General features: G+C 32.5%; 1 long non-coding RNA gene across 1 annotated transcript; it reads left to right on the forward strand.

The window, feature by feature from the left end:
- Positions 1-320: 320 nt before the first annotated feature.
- LOC127751148 (uncharacterized) lies at positions 321-2,790 on the forward strand. The gene is made up of 4 exons (XR_008011998.1): positions 321-1,125; positions 1,204-1,401; positions 1,537-1,626; positions 1,763-2,790. It is a non-coding gene; the product is annotated as an uncharacterized LOC127751148 (long non-coding RNA).
- Positions 2,791-7,740: the final 4,950 nt, after the last annotated feature.

The following is a 7,740-nucleotide window of genomic DNA, read 5'->3' on the forward strand; positions in this document are numbered from 1 at the left end:
AAAACAAACGACTGTCAGCTCACTTTGCTGCCAACTAATGGAAGAAAACGAAATCTGGAGAGCTTAAAAAGGCATTTTCCCGGTGTTTTCAGTCATTTTTCGAGAAAAATCCGACTTTTCTGCGAAATCGCCTAGTTTGCAACTTATCGCCGTTCCTAAAATTGGTGTCGGGGACCACCTCTCAAAATCGCCTAATTCGCGACAAATCGCGGCATGTGGCAGCACTGCTGCTTTGTGAGCCCAGTTTAAACGTGAAAAGCAGGTAAAGTTTTCAAAGTGAATATATGTTGAGCAAAACTTTACAGGACAAAATAAGGCCGCTTTTTGAAGTTTTTATAGTGTTAAATTATAAAAACAGAGATATCTATGATATTAAGAATCAGTTAGTTTTCCTTTTCTATAACGTCCAATGAATTTCTCATTAACAGAATACCAACTTGAAAGTTAATGTGAAACTAAAGGATATGTTAGAACAGGATTGAATCACTTAGCAACCAATAAACAAACCTCAAGAATAACATCCTCAAAAACATAGATATCTCAAAATTTTATATAATCAAATCGTAATTTAAACGTATCAGTACAGACAGTTCTTTGAAAAAACGCTTTGGTTCACATGAAAAAATAAGTTCATCCTTTGATTATTTGCAATTAAAGCCTCATCAGTGCAAAATGGACAGTGAATACCCAGGAGCTCACGGATTTGTTATGTTTTTGATAAATTGTCAACTTATGGTTCAAAACAACAATGAGATAATAACTCTAACCATAGAAGCAATGAGAAACAACGAATCCCTTCTTAATGATTTTTCAAAATTAATTTTCCATAACCTCACAGTTGAAGAAGAAGAAGAAATTGAATATTTAATGTACATGCTTGACCGTTTGATCAGATATAATTGTTTGACATATAATGGCGAACTATTACGTTTATCCGAAAAATACCTAAGAAAAATCCTTTACGAGTTCAACGCTGCCTTAAACCTTTGAAAACGAGTCCTACATGAAGTGACATTACCCCATTTTTAAAAAAATAAACTTCTCCAAAAAATCCAAATTCAAATTACAAGTATACCCCAATCTTTAAAAAGTCTTGCTAATCTTCATCTTCCTTAATATAAACAGGTCTGTCATTAGGATTGCATACATATTCGTAAAATAAGAGATTTATCTTTGATTTATAATTTTACATATTTATTTCAGTCACTGAAAGAAAAACAATTTCGTGTTTAAGGTCCCAAGACTTTGACCATTATCAAAACTTTTAATGCATGTTATTGTGAAGCTTTAAACAAGAAACATGCTAATCTTTTTGACAACAAGTCATAAACGTTTCTTAAATTTATTAAGGAACTGAAAGGCTGCATGAGCCTCTTTAAAAATCAAGAACAAACAAACAAGGTAATGATAAAAAATCTCTATTTTATCTACTAAGGCAAGGAATTGTCTGTGTGTTACAAAGAAAGTTCCTTTTCCTTAATGTCAACAAGTATAACAGTAAAATTTGATTACGAGTTTCCATTTGTGTGTTTTCAGAGGGGTGTTCTAAGTACCAGGTGATTCAAAGCAAGGACCACAGTGTTGCGGGTTTACCTATCGTCGACTCATCGGGGATACAAGTTAGAGGTGAGGAAAAGAGCAAGAAACTGTCTGTGTGAGACAAAAGAAATTTATTTCATCAAATTTCAAGACTTTAGACCAATACGAAATTAAGGTTTTTGATCTTTTGTTTTTGTTTCATGACTACAAGACGACATTGAAGATTTGCATTTTGATAAAATAAAAAAAGAGTTTTGAAAATGCCTGGAAGACTCAAAATAAAAGTTAACTGGAAAACTTTTTGAATTCTTCAATAACTTTTCTCATATTCAATGCTGAAAATAAACTCCCCACTTTGTCAAAAAGTTTATACAAGAGGCTGTTCCAACTTAAAGTTACCTTTAACAGAAGTTATCTTATTGAAATCATCACAAATTTTAGCCATTAATAAGTGTATCAGAAAATTGCGATATGTTTTGTATTGGTTATGATGATATACAACGACTAAAAATCTTGGCTACTAGATTAAGGTCACTTATTACGCATGCAAACCCATAGTTCAACAAGAAGTACATGTAGCGCTCACTGACACAACCAAGAACATACTGAAGATAACAAAAGATATTTTGTTATATACATATAACATAAGGACAAAATCTATTATTTTCTTTTGTTGTTTACATTTGTGCCATGGTAAACTTAACCTGAAATACTTTAAAGCATATTAAAGGGCCATCTACAATCAGGTAAAGTAAGACAGTAAAAATGGAGTAAAAAAGGATTTCTGTGGAGTAAAGCATGGAGTAGTATTGGACCAAATCCAACCCCACTCTATACTGGACATCTATCTTGAACTGGAGCCTTCATCTTTTTCAACATTTTTCACAACACTACATTTGAAAAATTACGACGTTTACCTCTGGCAACATTGCCCAATCCACCTCACTTATAAAAAAGACATATTGCTTTTGAATGTGAAAAGAACGGTTCAGTTATTAAGAAATTTAAATTTTTCATAAATTACAATAAACCTGCCAAATACCGGGTGAAAATCGAAAGCGTACAGGTAACGTTTCCATACTGCTGTATGTTTATCAAAACTATATGTGTGCTCCTACAGTGTCTTCACTTCACGTTGTCTTCCCTTACTTTTAAAGATAAAAAGTGCATATAAAATGAAGACAAAGTGAAAGCAGGTTTCATAAAAGCTCCCTTTACTTAGGTTTCGTTTGAGCTTAACTTAATATTCAGTCAAAGTAAAGTGAAGACCAAGTGAAGGTAACTGAAGGCTGCATTGTATGAGCATCCTGTAGAAAAAATAAATTAGTTTTTCAAGGTTTTCTATTGTTTATTTACAAGTGGAAAGATTTTTATGAAATAGAAGATAAAAATATACTAGTTATTGCTGCTCTTGTGGCAAAAAATGTATTCAAAAACATAAAAGAAACAAAAAGAATAAACGTATAAGTACTTGTTGAATGTCGAATCAAGAAAAAATCAAGAGATTTCTCAATGTTAGTGTATCAAAAAAACTCATGACAAAATCTGCTTTGTTTCTTGTTGAGCACCGCCCTTAATACAAACGGTTTCCTGTATTTATGACACAGATTTGTCACTTGACATGTGTACTTGAAGTTAACAAGCGCTTTTTCTTATGTTGAAGCCTATCCTTAAGACGAATAGCTTCTCTCTTTTTTTCTGATAATTTTTTTCGATACTGTTGCATATACTGTCGCATATATAATTTTCTCTTATTTTTTTTGGGTTATCTTTATGTCTTCAATTGAAGCACCAGAAGAATTGCACACCAAATTTTGCTTGAAACTCAAGGTTAAGTTCTGAAACAAAAATTAAGGGAAACAATTATTTTATTTCTAAGTAAACAAAAAAGTTATAAACACATAAAACAAGAGGGCAATTTTATTTCTCAAAATGTTTATTGACAAACAGGAAAATTTCATAGAATCATGATCTTATTGACTTTGACATTTGTTGTAACTTTTTCAGAAACCTTCTGCGCATTTTAAACCGGGAAGAACTAGTACATGAATTTAATCTTTGTAAAGACAGGGATGTAAGCAAACATATTGAGTTGAAGTCGGGAACACGAGATAAGGCAACATATAAAAGACCAAGAGCAAATTCAGAATCACCTGCATCAAGCACAACTCTTAATAAACTAAGTCCCTGTGCTTTATGTATTGTACAGGCCCAACATAAAGATAATGGAAGCTGAAAACGGGTGCAAGGTGTTCCATTTTTATACCATTGTGATTGTACTGGACAAATAGGTATGTACTTTATGTTAAGATCAGTGACATCTACATTTTCAAAATGGACAAGGACACATACAGGTAAATTTGGTGGTTTGACACCTTTTTCATATAAGAAATGCTTCAAAATACCTATGGCTCCATTAACAAGTCCCCTATTAACATTTAAGTTTTTTCGTAACATCACCTTTGCACCAATGCTTAATGTGATTATGTTTGTTAATCCATCAGCCAACTCATCAGAAGATAAAAAAGCAGTTTTACAGTTATTTTCTGATTTGATATTAGCAATTGGTCTTCTTAACAATTTAAGTTTCTGAATGTTGTAATCATTGGCACTTTCATTAGTTGAGCAAATGCGTATACAGCTGTTAAACTTTCTTTTCTCATTAGAAGACAATTCATTGATGAATCTACGACTAATACTTAATCTTTCTTTTTCAGTGCATCTACCACTAGATACTTTTCTTAAAAACGACACATAGTCCTGGTTGGCAAATCGATGACATTGCTTCAATACATAGGCGTGGGTAAGTTGACTCATTAACATAGTTCCACGTTCAAGTAATGAATTAGTTGAAGATAAAGTTGTTATTTCAGAATACAATGGTTGGTCAGCTACTGGTAGCAATTGGTTTGCATCACCAAAAAAAACCACAGCTAAATTACCAAAAACACTTTCACAACCAGTAAAGTCTCTGCATCTTGAGTCGAGACAAGCTAACATACGCATTCCAACCATTGAATATTCATCCAAGAATATAAATTTTAGACCATTGTGTTTTTCCTTAAAGTGTAACAATTCAACACCCGTCAACCTTTCTACTTTGTATGTATAACGACCAAGGGACAAAAATGAATGAATTGTTGAACCATTTACAATATTTGCAGCTACTCCAGTTGGTGCAATAATTTTCACAGCATTATTATTGAGATGAGATCTTATATACTGAGCACAGCATTTCAGCAAAAACGTTTTACCAGTCCCTGCCATACCCTGGACAATTATAAAAGGTGACTTAAAACTTTTTTGAGTTTTGAAAGAATGAGCTAATGTCTTAATGTGGTTAAAGACTCTTAATTGATCCTTGTTCAAAAATTTATAATCAACCTTTTCATGTTTTTCAGATATGTTATCTTTTTGTAATTTTTCATACACTGAAAAAACAGCATCCTTGGAAAGCTTTACACATAAATAGTCCCAAACAAAATGACTATTATTGAGAGGTAAATCAATCATAGAGACATGTTCAGAATTTGGGTTATATGATGACAGTATAGATTGTTCATCTTTGTTAAGGCTTTGATGACTTTTATCATTATCAGTATTACCATTATTATCATCAGACTCACTGTCATCACTATCGTAGATGTTTGATAAATGATTTGTAAGATCTCGCTTTTCATAACTTTTGTAGCAAGACATAACATAGGTTTCCATTTCTTTGTTAACAACTGAAACATCATCCAGAGATTGCCATGGGTAAAAAAGTATAGTTAAGTTTTGGACAAAACCAACAGAATCCATATTATATGGGTGGCGTGGAAAAAAGCGTACAACAGCTGGCTTAAGACGCAATGTGAAGGTAGTACTTTGTAGTTTGTAATATTTTGAAAAGTCATAAAGAGATAATTTTTGAAACGTTGACGAACGGTTGGAATAAGTTTCAAAAATGTTTTTTATGTGATACTTCCCTTTTAGACATGTCCAATCTAAGTTTTTTAAGTTAATAACCACAAACTCTCTACTGGAATGATAAAAGTGATACCCCATTAAGAAATGCATTACCTCTTGTGAACAATAGTCTCTTTCACCACAAGAAGAAATCAGTAGTTTCCTTATAGCCTTCTTGGCATACTCTGAGTCATCACATGTTTTGTTTAAAATTTCACCAAGAACATGATTATAACTAACAGACTTAACTTCAGACTTTGCTGCATATTTTGCTATGTATCTGTAAACAATTTCTTTAGTTATGATAGGTGAAAAATCAATATTGGCTCTCCAAGTCTGTAATAACCATTTGTTAAACTTGTTAACATATACATCATTTCTTTTAAAGTTTATATTGACAACAAAGTCATCTTTAAGTTCAAATGTAGATTCAGAAGTCAATGGTTTAGGGAATTTGTAACGACATTCCATAACTTTGTTTTTCCCAGTCGGGCGCAGACAATGTTTAGCAGTACACTTTGTATGCCTCTGAACTCTATTTATCAAATGAGCTAAATCCTTCTCTTTGTCTTCAACTTTATCAAGAGAGATTTCACAAGGATGTTGATTTAAAGGTATTAAGTGAATATCAGGGTTTTCACAAGATATGATTTCATCATAATACTTTAAAATGTCTGCCATTTCCTCCTTTGACATACCTTCTTTGACTTCAGGTGCATTCTTAAACCATGCCAAACCATGTAAATGGATTGCCCCACGATGCTGGAACTCATACCTGTACCACATGTCTGTGACCTCAAAATGTTTTTTAAAACAATTTTCGAGGAAATACTTGGAACGCATGTAAAAGAATGAGTCTACAACTAAAGGATTTTGTGCCAATAACTGACCTCTTTCTCTAAGAGAAAGGTCATTCACACTGTGACCAAGAAGTCTATAAAGGTCAGGCCAATAATAATCTGCACTACTCAGTGTAAAAAATATTGTTGGTGTACCAATCTGGTTAACCATATCCAAAAGTTCAGAGCAACGAGAATTCCAATAAGACTTTGAGGTTCTCAAACGAGAACCAAAATGCATTATCTGATTTACAACTGATGGATGTTCCTTAAAATATTCTTTTAATTGCAAGACAGTCATTTTCGAAAAAATTGAGTTTTTTTTGACATAGACATTACCAATGTTAAGAGCATTCCAGCGCATTTCACTATTCATGATAAAATACCTAAAACGCTCATCTGAAGAAAATCTACCATCTTTATACAACATCAAATGACGAATGTATTCGGATAATAATACTTTCTTTTTTTTTGGCATTGAGTAATCACATGTTCCAAAACAGAAAAGGTGAGGAAATGCCATAGACATATATCCAGGTGAGGAAAACTCATTAAGTGGCACAGTACCCACTGATGGCCAGACAAGCTGATTGGTAAAAGATTTTAACACAGTTGGATTATGACTATCTGGAACACTTGTAAAAGTGATATCTTCAGAATCAGTATCATCAAGATCATCACATGATTCATCAGAAAAATGGTCAATTTGGCTTGTAGTCTTATCATCTTTTTCATCTTGTTCTGATTTGTCTCTCTCTGAAATTGTCATTTTCAGTTCCTTATAAACACATCTATCAAAAGGAAGTTTCTCAAGGTTAGATTCGTCAATCTTAACATCATGATAAAAAGGATTATGTTTTTTAAGCCAAAGTAAAGCTTCCAAAACTTTATCTTTCCTGACTACAAAATCTCTCAATGTCACATCAGATTGCAATTTTACAACAACAATGTTTGAGATGTCAGTAATTAAATGAGGTAATTTGTCTGCAACTTCCTGAACATTTTGTGTAAAATTTATGACTTGACCTTTATATTTATATTCCAATTTTTTGATTCTGTATAAGGAAATGACAGGGTGGACACGACTAATCAACTGTTTCTCAATGTACGATAAGTTTTGAAGCTCAAGAGGTACATCTAAAGGATGCATATCATTTTCTTTAGAAAATAAGCCACAATTTTTCGTACAGGTAAACTTTTTGAAATGGCTATGTATAACTTTTTTACCGCATGATTTACATTCCACCCAATCCAAAGACTTCAAATAACAAGTAAAGTTGTACTGGTCTACATCACTAACATCTGAGTTAAAAACAACATTAGTTTTTTTAGAAAGTCGTTTTAAATACCTCCTTTGAGCATTCAGACGTTTTTCAAAAGCTACCTTAGATTTTGATTTTCTTTTCCTGATTTT

Source organism: Frankliniella occidentalis, unplaced genomic scaffold (genome assembly GCF_000697945.3).
Source record: "Frankliniella occidentalis isolate FOCC.00 unplaced genomic scaffold, Focc_3.1 Scaffold364, whole genome shotgun sequence".
NCBI classification, from domain to species: domain Eukaryota; kingdom Metazoa; phylum Arthropoda; class Insecta; order Thysanoptera; family Thripidae; genus Frankliniella; species Frankliniella occidentalis.